A 16,170-nucleotide genomic window follows, 5' to 3' on the forward strand; every position below is an offset into this window, starting at 1 on the left:
TTGACCTATGCCACTTTCCTAAAAAATATATTATTAATTATATTAAATAATATTTACAATGATGATGTTGATGATGATGATTATTATTATTTTGTATTATCTTCCATAAATAAAGAAATCTTTGAGAAACAACTACACCTAAAATATATCCTGATGTCCAATCTGTTTGCAGTTGTAGAAAATGTATGTTAAAAACACAAAGCCGCTTCCTCCCTCAGCAATGTCGGTGACAGTTTGCTGGGAGACAACTTCCAACTTGTTCAGAACTAGGATCTCTAACAGCTCATTGTTTAGCTTAGCTTTGCCTGCCCATTTGTCAGCAGGCCAGTTAAGTACCATGAATTTTAGAGATCCCACGAGATGCTTTGTATAACCTTTTCATGATATGTAGACCTCTTTGACAGGAAAATAGGAGCTGCTGAATGCAGCTTCCTGAATTATTGATAAAGTGTTGAACACTTATTTCAAAGAATAATTGGATGTTAAGTCGATTCCATATTTTAGAAATGGGCAACAGTTGAGCTATACATGCGGCAAACAGAAAGTATTGTATACGCCGCACCAGCCGCACTCACACTGATGCTTATGGAGATATAAAATTATAAATGTATACTGTGTGCCAATCACTCAGTAATATAGACATCACACTGGCAGAATCAAAACTGAAAAACAATTACTGATTCTGTAAACTGTCACAGATTAAATGATCTGTAAATGTGTGTACACAATAAGTGCACAGTTCTAGTCTTCTCATTCTGCATTCTGACATACATACTGTATGTTGTTATTGGGGGGTACAGTACTGTATTTATGAAAGAACTGTAGGTGGGGCAGATGTAACCTGTACAGAGAGAGTTACATTTGGGTGGGGTGTTTTCAAACTGAAATCTAAATTGCAGTGTAAGAATAATGCAGCCAGTATTTACTCTGCACAGAAACAAAATAACTCACCCAAATGCACATGTTAAATCAGCCCCAACTGCAGTGCACATGGTTTTGTCCATTAAACAAGGAGTTTGCTTTTGCAAACCAACCTGAATCACTCCCATAAACTACCTATACCCACTCTCTCCCCTATACCCACTCTCTCCCCTATACTCAGTGCTGGATTTCTCACTAGGCACGTGAGGCACAGCAGCTTCCTTGCCTGCATGATGCAGGGAGAGAAGCGCAGCTGGATCTGGTCAATGCATAGAATCTAAAGGCAGTGTGAGTTTCCAATTCTCACTGAAAGAAGGGATGCTCATTACATTCTAAACTAAGGGGAGGCACATAATATTCTACACTATAAGGAGGTGCATTTTATTCTATGAGGGGGGGTGCAAAGTCAAAAAATTATTATTTTTGGGTGGGGGTGACGGAGGGTGGCTAATGCTATTGTGCCTTGGGGCAGCCAGACTCCTAAATCCACCTACAGTACTATAATCTCAGTAACAAGATAACACATTTTATAAAATAAAGATGCTCCTATCTGTAATAAAATATCAGCAAGTAGATTACAGAATTATTAAAGTTCTAACAAAAAAATATGACAATATAGCAGGAGGGGACTGGGGAACTGTTGTTCATCGCTGGCTGAGAGCTACCTGCTCATCTGTGCAGTAAGTTCCCCTGGAAATGACTTTAAACCATTTGCAGCTATGCAGATTATCAAGCAAGCAATTAATAGAAATTGCCATATTCTCAGACGTGAACAAATACTGATGCATATGTTTGCGGTAATAAAACACTGATTTATTGCTTCTTGCACCTAAAATATGACATTAAACCTGCTAAGTAGAACAGCACTTTATAATCTGAAATCAATGCAAGTGTTGTTATGCAAAAATAACAAACACAGAATCAATTGTGCTTTGGAGCAACCTCGTAGCCTTAATCAATATGACCTCTACATTATGGGAGGAAGATGAGCGAGATCCGGTTCTCATCCAAAGCACCGCTGATTCTTCATTACATGCAGTAAACACAGCAGCAACTCCCCTGGTGTTCTCAGAGTGAGAGAAATGCTACCTGTAATGACAGAAGTAAAACACCTAAGGAAGAAGCATTACTACTGCACACATAGGAAGAGACAAGGAAAGCCCACAAGTAGCAGAGCTGACAAAGCTGTTCTAAGAAACCAACTAGACATCTCCCAGACCTAACAAAGTCTATCATGGTGCTGCAGCATCAAATTGGATAACCTTGTTGACCTTGTTGAGCAAGGCTACGGGGACTGTGTGTTTGTAGTAAATTTTGTTCTCTGGAGTAAAAATATGCTGGAGCAAAGGTCTAACTACAGCTGTCCTGCATATTAGCGAAACTCTGGTTGGGCTATGCTCATCACACATACACCTCTGCTGGCTGGATTTTTTCCTATGTGTAGTTTATATGAAGGGGCAACCTAGAGATGCTGTACTTTTACCAAAGGATAATATTGTGCAGTACAGCAGTAAATAATTATATGAGACATAACGGAAAATAATTTTCAGGTTGTTGACAGTTTTTAAAGATAATTAAGTAAAGATATATGGCCAAATGTAATACACTCACCGTCGGGTATCCTTATGCTTACACTTTAATAAACTTAAACCTTAAACTTAACCTAAAATTAGACAAAGACACATGTACTGGCTTTTCAAAATTAATGTCAAATTTTTTGATTGACAACTTGACTATGATCTGACTATAGATGGTGGTGGCACTATAGAACGTTCAGGGGGAGGGGTACCATGACCACACACAATTCACACACCGCTGGTGATCAACTCTTCCTCCACAACCCACCCGTGCAGGTGGTGTAAGCCATCTCCCGCCCAGAAGTATCTGCTAATGACCATCAATGTTGGGAGAGTGCACCCACTATATGCATACCACTACATATACACAAATGACCATTCTTTACCGCCGCCGAACATAAAACATAGGGATGGAAGGGAGGGGAAAACTTCACAAAGAGGCCGATCATACCACTTCCTGCCTTCTCCTAGCCTGCATACTCCTCTCCTCCCCCCCCCCCATTGGCTAAGCCCTTCCTCAACAGATCACATACTAACACTAGACTACTTAAAGTGACAGCATCCAGAACCCTTCAGTGGTTTATGTCACCTCTGTGCTTAATCAGCCTTTAGTTTTCTTAGCAGGGGTATTAAAGTGCTTAGATATCAGCAAATCAGATTAAAAGCAGCAATGTTTATTAAGGCAAAAGCAACCTGACACTTTAAATCTGACTATGTACTAACTGAAGTCTCAGCGGTGCCTTTCACAATTTCCCCAAAGAATGACTGCATGTACATTGAACCCCTTGGGTGGGATGGCCGTAAATTTTCCGGGCTCAGCTGCACTGCCGCTGTGGGCTGTCCCAAAAATTTTTCCGGGCATACCACTAATATAGAATAGGTGCATGCCAGTTGTGTTCAGGTGTACACCACTGGCGCACCACCTTTAGAGTCCCCCCCATCACCCTTGCGCCACCGATCGTACGTCGGAGCTCCCCTGACCCAGCCGCCAGTCGTCACTAATTTTACAGCAGCAGTGACGTTGTCTGCAGGCTCGAGTATGTTCGGTGTGGCCCGAGCTTGCCGCCAACGGGGGCAGTGGCGGCAGGGAAGCCCTGGCATACAAACGCCATAGCGGAGGAGAGGGTGGGGGCCTTCCAACGTCCTGTGGTGGGTTTTGCTGGAGCAGGACAAACCTGCCCTGGTAGGTTTGTCCTGCCCCAGCAAAACCCACCACTCAAGGGGTTAAAGATGTATGAATTGCAATCTCCGTGCAGTAGTTGGATCTACCATCCACATTGCTTTACACATTTTTATTCAGAATTAATTATAGTATTACAGTATTTCAACACTATTGATGGGGAACTGCTCTCAAGCATAAAGTCAATGAGAAAATAAATGTTGTTTAGTGAGACCAGGTGCGGACTACAACCACTAGCTTGTGGCGTAGAGTAGACCATACAGTATTGTGCAGGGAGAACCTCTTAGCACATATAAACATACATGTTCTCATTAGTAAAAATATTTTCTATTGCATTCAGTAGAGTACGAAAAACCTACACAGAGGCAAGCAGAGAGCAGAGTTTTGCAAGGAAAATTAATTTAGCTCTGCATTCAAAATAGTTAAAGGGGCTTTTATCACCAGCTTTTCGTTCCTGTTAATCATGCAGAAACAGCCATATCCACATTATTATAACTAAATTAAGTAAATGTAGTATTCTACAAGGCTATGAGACATGAATTATTGCAGCTATCCCCTGCATTATTGGTAGAATCAGGGCACACTGCCATTATATGGGGACATTGTAGTTGTGCTATTTATCAAACTCCAAAAACTACACACCAGTAGGTGACACCATCTTCAGACCCATTTTGATCCCTCCTCTTCCTTCATCTCTTAATGTGCCCATACACTTGTCCGATTTGGTCCAATTTCACCCGATCCTGACTGATAGGGGCGAGAAATCATCCCAAATAGGATGTGTTTGATGTCTACCTTCGGTCCAATTCGTGGTCCCATGCGCATCCGACCTGAACCGGAGGTTGGACCTGTTGCCCGTCCGACCTCCGACTCACCCCCCCCTCCCGGCAGCAGGGAGCATGGTTGCATGCATGGTGTAATGGTTAGCATTACTGCCTCACAGAACTGAGGTCATGGGTTCGATTCCCACCATAGCCCTAACTGAGTTTGTATATTCTCCCCATGCTTGCGTAGGTTTCCTCTGGTTGCTCCGGTTTCCTCCCACATTCCAAATATATACTGGTAGGTTAAATATCTTCCCAAAAAATATACCTAGAATGTGTGTGTGTGTGCATGTACATGTGGTAGACAATCCGTCTAACCAACTGCTGCCATGACAGAATGGAATCACCACATACCGCATACTGTCTCCCCGACCGCCGTCATTATAGTACAGGCCGCAGTGTATGCATACTACCGGTTGGGAACCGCTGCATTAGAGTGTGCATGGGCTGGGCCCTTTTATAAACATATACAGGTATAACACTGATACTGCGGCTAGTGGTAAGAATAAATGAGGACAGATATATATATATATATATATATATATCACATTAGTGCAATGTACAAGTGAACAGGGACTGCAGTACTGACTGCGAATGTCTCAAGCTCATTGTACAGTAGGTTACTGAATAAATCCAGAGATACAATGCTATTCCACTAACTACCTGGAACTGTGTTCATTACGTTAAAAGCCTACAGCCAACAAATTGGGAGACTGGTTGTATCGTGACCACCCACTTTGATTGGCAAAGGGCAAATCCTGCTTTCATTTTCATACATAGTCTCTGTTAAGCATTGCACAATATGTGTGTGTTTAACCATACATCAGAAAGACCTGTCTTACAATCACGATTGTTTCCAACTTTCCCTTCAACTCTCCGGCAGTCCTTGGTGGGTTTTAGACACACAATGTACTCACAATCTGTTGTATAATCCAGCTGCTGCATACGACCGGTCATCTCACCTAAACTGCCTGAAAACTGCCACTAAAATGACGCCGGTTGTATGATCAGTCAAATGACCAATTATATGTGCTTGAAAGCACATGCAATCAGCTCCCAATCCAAACTGATCAACTGATGCAGCATGTCTAATCAGAGGACCAATCATTGCACGATTGTGTGTACACAGTCTGCAGACAATCCGTCATAAAACTAGTTGTGATTGTACGATTGGGTACAAATCTTTCTGGTGTATGGAGGCCTTAACTGGTAATAAATAAATAAATAAATAAATAAATAATACATTTGAACCAAGCACCCATGTTCATCAGTGGTCTTCCTCTACCAGGTTACTGACCCTCTTTTAGAGGAACAATGTATAATTCAAGTCTCCAGTAAGCAGCTGACCCCTAGAAGAGGGCCTGGACGTCATGCAGTGCAGTCCATTCAGACATTCCTCTGTACCCCTGTGTGCCAGTTCAACCCTTCCCTGACCAGGACTGTCCAACAAAAAACTTAGGGCACGTGTGTCACAAGATTGAATCGTAAAAATGTAGAGAGCCACTCTATTAAAACAACATGGACAGTACTGTATTTGTTGTTTTTTTATTTGAAATTGTAATAATAAAAGCGCTTTTCAATAGCATACAGAACTTAATGAGCTCCTCATGTGTCCCAGATGTGTCTCTAAATAAATAATGACTACTGAAAGAGAGGTACAATGATTGTACTGTTTTTAAATATCAATCTGTATGAAAAGGTGTATAATAACATAATGATCTATAATACAATACACACACATATATATATATATATATATATATATATATATGTATAGTAACCCCACTCAAAGCAAATGCTTCGAAAGCTAGTCTGCTACTTTGTGATTGCCTCTGTGTTTGTGCATGTGTGTTAAAGAGATGTAGTTTCACTCACTGCCAACAGATGGCAGTATTTCTGAGACACATGTATATACAGATATAAATAATGGTGTAAGGTCTCTAATTGAGCTGTGGGTGTAAGGGCAGGGCTGACTGTCCTTTGTTTACTGCATGCTGTAGCATATCCTGTTCTACACTGTAATTTAGAGAAAGCATGAAAATGTTTTGGGGGAAAAAAAAGGTACATTGCAGTAAAGTTCAGGGGAAGGGTAATCACATCTAAAGTGGCAGGTTCTGCGCTTATTTGAATGACTGGCGGACAAATATTATCAAGGGCCGAGATAGAATCTAAAAGTGATCTCTGAAAGAAAAAACACATGAAGGAAATGTAAACCAGGTTAGGATGTATAGGTCTCTGCAAGATAATGGATTAGATTGTTGCCTGTAATCTTATTTTCCGTAGCCTATAAAAGCTAAAATAAGACAAGACTGTCCTTTCTGATTTTCAGACTATAGTACTGGATGCCCTATTGTCTTCCGGCTGAGACAATTATTATTAACATTGGGATCAAAATTACATGAATGAAAGTTAATGAGATGGAGAGGCATCAGTTGATCATTTCAATTACCATAAATGAAGCAAATATTGTCTAGGTTGTCTGATTTGTTGCCCTATTTTCATTTGTGCCTTTTTTAAACTTCCAGTTAATTTGGAGATATAACCATATATTCCAAATCTGTGCATGCTCCATTTAGTATAAATAGGGACAGGGCTGCCGTAATAAGGTCATAAGGGAAATGAGATGTTAATGATAGTAATGGTAATGGTTTTATTAATTTAGAGAAGAATATCTCACACGTTTTTTTTTTCTTGGTGGTTTTAATGAGGTTACAAATAGAAAATGCAGCACAGCTTATTGTTAATCTACTGATCATTTAGATTTTAGTTATGTGGCTTTTAGGATTTAAGGTGGATTTTGATCCTTTGTTATATTTTCTTTAATTGTATTCACACAGAGATGAAAGATGATGAGTCAGTACTGACATAGAAGTCAATTGGAATTTTAATAACTGAGCAACACATTTTTCAAAGGAATCACACTCTTCCCACCACCGTGCAAATATGTTGTATTTTGTTTCTGCACCCAATATTTTGTCATGCTATACCCCACTGTCACAGTATGGCATGGTGTAGGTAGGAATACTTATGCAGAAAATAACTTTATTGAGAGTAACAACCGCATTACCATTTCCATTGTCAAACACATTCTGCAGGCTCCATTGCAACGCTTTAATCATGTGGGTTTTTTTTGCACTCTCCTTAAATGGAGAGTTTTAGCAAAGCTTGGAGATGTACGGTAGAGGAGATAAAGTACCAACCAATCAGCACCTAGCTCAGTGGCGTAACTATATAATTTGCGCCCCCCCCCCGCCAAAAAATTTTCGGCGCCCCCGCCTCCATACCTGACAGAGCCGCATCTGCGGTCACTGTCCTGTCCAGTCTCCCGCTGTTCCAGTCTCCGCTGCGCTGCTGCCCGGCCGCATCTGTCTGTGGTCACTGTCCCGTCACTCGCTCCCGGCGCCGGCTCCGGCTCCTGCTGATAATGAAAAGTGACTCTTAGAAAATGGCTGCCAAAACTGTCTGCAATACGGGGGCAGCCATTTTCTAAGTGTCACTTTTCATTATCAGCAGGAGCCGGCGCCGGGAGCGAGTGACGGGACAGTGACCGAAGATGCGGCCGGGCAGCAGCGCAGCGGGTAACTATAGCACCGCAGCCCCCCCGGCGCCCATAGTTACTCTGCGCCTCCCCGCCACGGCGGGGGCTGCGGTGGCTTAGTTACGCCAGTGACCTAGCTACTGTACCATGTTAAAAGTTGTGTTTACAAAATGAGTTATGAACACATTGGTTGGTATTTTAACTCTGTCCACTTTACCTCTTATCAGCAGCCACCAGTCTTACAGGAGGGGGCAGAGGCAGAGGCACTCATGGGGATGTGGGTCAGAGGCACACTTTTTGAGGCAAAAAGCAGGGGTACATATGGAGGAGAGTTGATAGGTGCACATGAAGAGTCAGATGGCAGAGGCAGTTATAGGAGGGGTTCAAAGACAGGTTTGGTGAGTCAGGGTGCTGAGGTTTATTTTGGGTGGGGAGACGGTAGGTGTGCATGGGGAACCTGGGGGCAATGTCACTTATAGGAAATACTTGCCTATATTACTGGTGAGCCAGGGAAGCAAATTAAATTGGAGGCAGAGACATATGTGAAGGAGGAGCTGTGAAGATTTCCTGAAGTCTAAAACCTTCCACCAGAGCACAGGTATTGCAATACAACACTTGGCCATTGTGTGCACTGTAGAGAACTACCATTCTTCTTTTGCCAAAATTGTCTCTTTCTAAAATCATCTTTGAGCAGTTTCCTTTTTTCATAGATTAATGTTTCATGCACATAAACCTTCCAAATGCTCTAAAAAATGGTGAATACCTCATCAAAATTAGCCCGAATGAACATACATAAAGAAAGACAGACAGATGCTTACCAGGGGCTTTATATTTTATATAGAGAGGTATGGTAAGCTAAAATATGTGGGCTAACTTCATGCTGAATAGACAAGGACACTTCTTCTGGGATCACACTTCACTGCTCAATTTTTAATTGTATAATTCAGATTTCCATTATGTTTTTATGTATTCTTTTCCATAAAAAATAATGGGCAAATACATTTGCATATCTGATATACTCTTCATTTAAGCCTTTTATAATATTAAGCTTTCATGCAAACCTATAAAGCTAGAAATTAATGGGGCATTGAAGAAGTAAGGAAAGCCTCAAAAAGATTATTTTTTTCTTTTAATTCATAACCATGAAATGAAATATATTTTTCTTACATAGGTTTGGCACCATTCCTTGTTGCTCTTCTAAAATGTCTCTACTGTACATTTTGTTTTTCAATATTTTGTAGTAAATTGTTTCAGTATGCGTTGGGAACTTGTGTTGCCTTGTTAATGAAAGCTAGAAAAAAGAAAACCACTTGAAGTAGCTCAATGGAACACTGTTAATTTGGAAGAACACTAATTATGGTGACCAGGCAGAAACACAGGGTGAGGCAAAAAAGAACCTGCAGATTTGAAAGCTTAACAAAATAGACATGGTACTGTATATGGTATTCAAAATATTAATAGACTCGTTAAAAAGCCCGTCAAATGATGTCTTCTACTTCTGCCTCCAATCTCTGTATTCACATCTCCCTCTCTCCATATCAAACAAGTTTGGAACAGATCATTTTGCTTTCGCTTTCTGTTAAGTCATTTGGTCCCTTGAGTGGCTCTAGTGGTCACTAGCGGTACTTTACCTCAGAGATGAGGCTTATTTAGCCTTTTTATATTTATAGATAATAATAATGGTTTTTAATCTGACATTGTTGTGATACACATATGTAGCCGCTTTCTGAAGTTTTACAGGTCATTTCTGACATTATCGCTACCATTTATTGACTAAGTTCATTTTTATTCATCTGGCTATGTTAACAAGGAAAATATTTGTTACTAGGCAAAAAACAATCCTCATCAACTTCTTTAACCCCTTCCCGACAATTGACGTACATTTACGTCATGGTCGGGAAGTACTTCCCGACACATGGCGTAAATGTACGTCATGGCATTTAACTGTCACCGCGTCTATAGACGCGGTGACAGTTTCAACATGTCTGCTGTCCCTGACAGCAGACATGTCCGTGCATGCCCAGGGGGGGCTGCGATGCCGCCCCCCCGTCGGCGATCGCTGTGATTGGCTGTTCAGTGTGAACAGCCAATTACAGCGTTTTCCTGTGTCACCGGCGAATAACGTTCGCCGGTGACACGGGATCAGAGGTGATTGGTGCTGTAAAGTACAGCACCAATCACCGCGGGGTGTAAGGGTGACACTGGTGTCACCCCACCGCACCCCGCCCGCCCCCAAAGGCCGTGATTGGTCCGTCGGACCGACGGACCAATCACAGCCAAGGAGGGGGATTTAAACTAACGGTGACTGCACTGCAGACGCCATTCCGGTCTGGAATAGCGTGCAGTGCGGTCACCGTACCTCCCTGCCGCCATACTGACCAGAACCTTGCTCCATAGCTTGCTCCATACTTACCTGATCGCTGCTTCATCACTGCTTCCTGGATCCTGTTACTACTTGTGCCTTCCTGTGAAATTGTGCTGCTGCAGTGTACTAGCTAGATAGATAGAGAGAGAGATAGAGAGAGAGATAGAGAGAGATAGAGAGAGATAGAGAGAGATAGAGAGAGATAGAGAGAGATAGAGAGAGATAGAGAGAGATAGAGAGAGAGATAGTGTCAGAGAGTGCTATATTTTGTGCTGCTGCAGTGTGATATAGTTATAGATAGAGAGAGAGAGATAGAGAGAGAGAGATAGATAGAGAGGCCTAGTGACAGAGTGCTATATTTTGTGCTGCTGCAGTGTGATAGTTATAGAGAGATAGAGAGAGATAGAGAGAGAGATAGTGTCAGAGAGTGCTATATTTTGTGCTGCTGCAGTGTGATATAGTTATAGATAGAGAGAGATAGAGAGAGAGAGATAGATAGATAGAGAGGCCTAGTGACAGAGTGCTATATTTTGTGCTGCTGCAGTGTGATAGTTATAGAGAGATAGAGAGAGATAGAGAGAGAGAGATAGAGAGAGATAGTGACAGATTGTGCTATATATTTTTGATATAACTGACTGCTGCCCCCTCCTTTTGTGCTGATCAGTATAAATTAACTGATCAGCAACTTTTTGGGGGCGCAGGTTTTTTTTTATATATAGATATACCTGTCACTGCTGCTGCTGCAGTGTCATAGAGTGATAGATAGTGAGAGATAGAGAGATAGAGAGAGATAGTGACAGAGAGTGATAGAGAGTGCTAAATTTTTTGTCTGCTGCCCCCGCCTTTTGTGCTGATCACTATATCTGAGGTGATCAGCAACTTTTTTGGGGGTACAGAGGTTTTTTTTTTTTTATATATACCTGTCGGTTGCACCAAAGGTTGTGCACCTGCTGCACCTCACTGGTAATCAGTGTCGCATCACTGATCACCTTTTTTTTTTGTGTGTGTGCTGTGGGGTCTTTTTTTAATTTTTTTTTTACACACACTGTGATTTTGTGGGTGTCCTGTGGCCGCTGTGCGCTGATCAGTGACGTACATCACTGATCAGCTTTTTCGGCACAGGGTTGATCTATATATTTTTTTTTTTGATCAAATTCCTGTTGCCTTTGAGCGCTGTTCAGTGACAGACGTTACTGACCAACATCTGTGCTCAATTTTTGGCGCAGGACCTTTTTTTTTTTTTTAACCCCTTAAATTTTTTATTTTTAACCCCTTCATTTTTTTTTTTTTTATTGGTATAAAGTATTTTTTTTTTCTGCACCACATACACACTACACACTACATACCCCCCGGATTGAAATAAAGTTTGTACCCCCCCCTACACTATACACGTGTTGAAACATTTCACTACCAGTAACACAAAAATAAAAATGGCATCCCAAATGTCCTCCCAAATGTCCTCCCAAATGTCCTCCCAGTCATCCAGGAGAATGTATTCAGCGGAGGAGGCATATGCCCTGCTTGCTTCTGACTCTGACACAGCCAGTGATGCAAGCGGGGAATTTGAAGGATTCGCCTTAAGCTCCTCTTCCTCCTCTGGTGATGAGGGACCCCCTCAAAGACGCCCCCGTAGAGCAGCTGAGACCCCCCCCCCAATAATTGATCTCGTATGGACCCCACCACCAGACAATTTTGAGCCCCAGGTTCCTGAGTTTTTGGCCATGCCAGGAATCCAATTTGATTCCACAGGTCTCAGAGAAATTGACTTTTTCAAATTATTTTTCTCTGATGATTTTATAAATTTAATGGTGGACCAAACTAATTTATATGCCCAGCAGTTTATTGCTCAAAACCCCACGTCATCATGTGCTAGGTGGACCCCTGTAGATGCAGTAGAGATGATGACGTTTTGGGGTCTGGTGTTTCATATGGGCATAGTAAAAAAGCCAGAAATTAGGCAATATTGGAGTACAGATGTTCTGTACAGTACTCCATTTTACCGTATGGCCATGCCCCGGGCTCGATTTGAGACGATCCTTAAATTTATACATTACACCGATAATGCACAGTGCCCACCCAGAGATGATCCCACCTTTGACCGGCTATTCAAAGTCAGGCCGGTCATTGATCATTTCAGTGCCAAATTTGAAGAGGTGTACATCCCTGAAAAATTTATTTGTATCGACGAGTCCCTTATACATTTTAAAGGAAGGGTTAAATTCCGCCAGTACCTTCCCAGTAAGAGGGCAAGGTATGGCATAAAAATGTACAAACTGTGTGAAAGCACCTCAGGGTACACCCACAGGTTTAGGGTTTATGAAGGGAAGGATTCAAGAATTGAACCGCCAGAATGCCCCCCCTCCCTCGTAGGTGTTAGTGGGAAAATTGTCTGGGATTTAGTGCACCCCTTCCTGGATAAAGGTTATCACCTCTATGTGGATAACTTTTACACCAGCATCCCCCTGTTTAAGGCCCTTGGTTCAAGAGGTACAGCAGCTTGCGGTACTGTGCGCAAGAACCAAAGAGGCCTCCCAAAAACGCACATTGCCCAAGTAATGAGAAGGGGTGAAAGCAGGGGAATATGCACCGAAAATATGTTGTTGGTCAAATATAAGGACAAGAGGGATGTCCTTATACTGACAACAATTCACGGAGACAGTACCACCTCCGTCCCTGTACGAGGTACCAGTACCCACACCTCAAAACCTAATTGTATCCTGGATTACAATAGGTACATGGGCGGAGTGGATCTTTAAGATCAGGTACTGAAGCCGTACAGTGCCCTGCGGAAAACAAAAATCTGGTACAAGAAGGTGGCCGTGTATATCATCCAGATGGCACTGTATAACGCTTACGTGCTATTCCGTTCTACCGGCCAGAGGGGGACATTTATGCACTTTCAAGAGGAAGTCATAAAGGGCCTAATATTTGGGAACCAGCAGGCAGAGGGCCCCAGTACTTCTAGTACTGGCCCCCGTATTGTACCAGGGCAGCATTTTCCTGATGAAATCCCCTCCACTGGAAAAAAGGGCAGGACACAAAAAAGGTGCAAAGTTTGCTATAAAAAGGGAATAAGAAAGCAAACTATTTTCCAGTGTGACACTTGCCCCGACAAACCCGGCCTATGTATAAAGGAGTGTTTTAAAATATACCACACATCTATGGAATATTAGGTTCATAATTTCACCGTGCTTCGGGGGTCTTGCTAATGCCACATAGCACCCACCATTCATTCCACCAGAATCTGAGCCGCAAAATCCAAAAATCACTCCTTCCCTTCTGAGTCCTGCCATGCACCCAACTGGTATTTTTTGGTCACATGTGAGGCATTGCCGTACTCGGGAGAAATTGGGGCACATATTTTGGGGTGCTTTGTCTCCTTCATTCCTTGTGAAAATGAAAAATTTTGAGCCAGAACTGCATTTTTGTGTAAAAAAATGTAATTTTTCATGTTCACTGCCCAATTGTATCAAAATTGGTGAAACCCCTGGGGGTTTGAAATGTACACTATACCCCTAGATGAATTCCCTGAGGGGTGTAGTTTGCAAAATGGGGTCACTTGTGGGGGGGTTCCACTGTATTGGTGCTTTGGGGGTCTTGCTAATGCGACATAGCACCCACCATCATTCCACCAGAATTTGTGCTGCAAAATCCAAATATCACTCCTTCCCTTCTGAGTCCTGCCACTTTTTGGTCACACATGAGGCATTGCCGTACTCGGGAGAAATTGGGGCACAGATTTTGGGGTGCTTTGTCTCCTTCATTCCTTCTGAAAATTAAAAATTTTGAGCCAGAACTGCATTTTTGTGTAAAAAAATGTAATTTTTCATTTTCACTGCCCACTTGTATCAAAATTGGTGAAACCCCTGGGGGTTTTAAATGTACACTATACCCCTAGATTAATTCCCTGAGGGGTGTAGTTTGCAAAATGGGGTGACTTGTGGGGGGGTTCCACTGTATTGGTGCAACATAGCACCCACCATTCATTCCACCAGAATCTGTGCTGCAAAATCCAAAAATCACTCCTTCCGTTCTGAGTCCTGCCATGCACCCAACTGGTATTTTTTGGTCACATGTGAGGCATTGCCGTACTCGGGAGAAATTGGGGCACATATTTTGGGGTGCTTTTTCTCCTTCATACCTTCTGAAAATGAAAAATTTTGAGCCAGAACTGCATTTTTGTGTAAAAAATGTAATTTTTCTTTTTCACTGCCCTCTTGTATCAAAATTGGTGAAACCCCTGGGGGTTTGAAATGTACACTATACCCCTAGATGAATTCCCTGAGGGGTGTAGTTTTCAAAATGGGGTGACTTGTGGGGGGGTTCCACTGTATTGGTGCTTGGGGGGTCTTGCTAATGCGACATAGCACCCACCAAAATTCCACCAGAATCTGAGCTGCAAAATCCAAAAATCACTCCTTCCGTTCTGAGTCCTGCCATGCACCCAACTGGTATTTTTTGGTCACATGTGAGGCATTGCCGTACTCGGGAGAAATTGGGGCACAGATTTTGGGGTGCTTTTTCTCCTTCATACCTTCTGAAAATGAAAAATTTCGAGCCAGAACTGCATTTTTGTGTAAAAAATGTAATTTTTCAATTTCACTGCCCACTTGTATCAAAATTGGTGAAACCCCTGGGGGTTTGAAATGTACACTATACCCCTAGATGAATTCCCTGAGGGGTGTAGTTTTCAAAATGGGGTGACTTGTGGGGGGGTTCCACTGTATTGGTGCTTGGGGGGTCTTGCTAATGCGACATAGCACCCACCAAAATTCCACCAGAATCTGAGCCGCAAAATCCAAAAATCACTCCTTCCGTTCTGAGTCCTGCCATGCACTCAACTGGTATTTTTTGGTCACATGTGAGGCATTTCCGTACTCGGGAGAAATTGGGGCACATATTTTGGGGTGCTTTTTCTCCTTCATACCTTCTGAAAATGAAAAATTTTGAGCCAGAACTGCATTTTTGTGTAAAAAAATGTAATTTTTCATTTTCACTGCCCACTTGTATCAAAATTGGTGAAACCCCTGGGGGTTTGAAATGTACACTATACCCCTAGATGAATTCCCTGAGGGGTGTACTTTGCAAAATGGGGTGACTTGTGGGGGGGTTCCACTGTATTGGTGCAACATAGCACCCACCATTCATTCCACCAGAATCTGTGCTGCAAAATCCAAAAATCACTCCTTCCCTTCTGAGTCCTGCCATGCACCCAACTGGTATTTTTTGGTCACATGTGAGGCATTGCCGTACTCGGGAGAAATTGGGGCACAGATTTTGGGGTGCTTTTTCTCCTTCATACCTTCTGAAAATGAAAAATTTTGAGCCAGAACTGCATTTTTGTGTAAAAAAATGTAATTTTTCATTTTCACTGCCCACTTGTATCAAAATTGGTGAAACCCCTGGGGGTTTGAAATGTACACTATACCCCTAGATGAATTCCCTGAGGGGTGTAGTTTTCAAAATGGGGTGACTTGTGGGGGGGTTCCACTGTATTGGTGCTTGGGGGGTCTTGCTAATGCGACATAGCACCCACCAAAATTCCACCAGAATCTGAGCTGCAAAATCCAAAAATCACTCCTTCCGTTCTGAGTCCTGCCATGCACCCAACTGGTATTTTTTGGTCACATGTGAGGCATTGCCGTACTCGGGAGAAATTGGGGCACAGATTTTGGGGTGCTTTTTCTCCTTCATACCTTCTGAAAATGAAAAATTTCGAGCCAGAACTGCATTTTTGTGTAAAAAATGTAATTTTTCAATTTCAC

At 42.3% G+C, this 16,170-nt stretch overlaps 1 protein-coding gene across 4 annotated transcripts in view; it reads left to right on the forward strand.

The window, feature by feature from the left end:
• NTRK3 (neurotrophic receptor tyrosine kinase 3) overlaps positions 1 to 16,170 on the forward strand; it is a 572,243-nt gene that overhangs the window by 234,297 nt on the left and 321,776 nt on the right. The gene's annotated exons all lie outside the window — the stretch shown is intronic.

Source organism: Crinia signifera, chromosome 4, assembly GCF_055691185.1.
Source record: "Crinia signifera chromosome 4, ASM5569118v1, whole genome shotgun sequence".
NCBI lineage: Eukaryota > Metazoa > Chordata > Amphibia > Anura > Myobatrachidae > Crinia > Crinia signifera.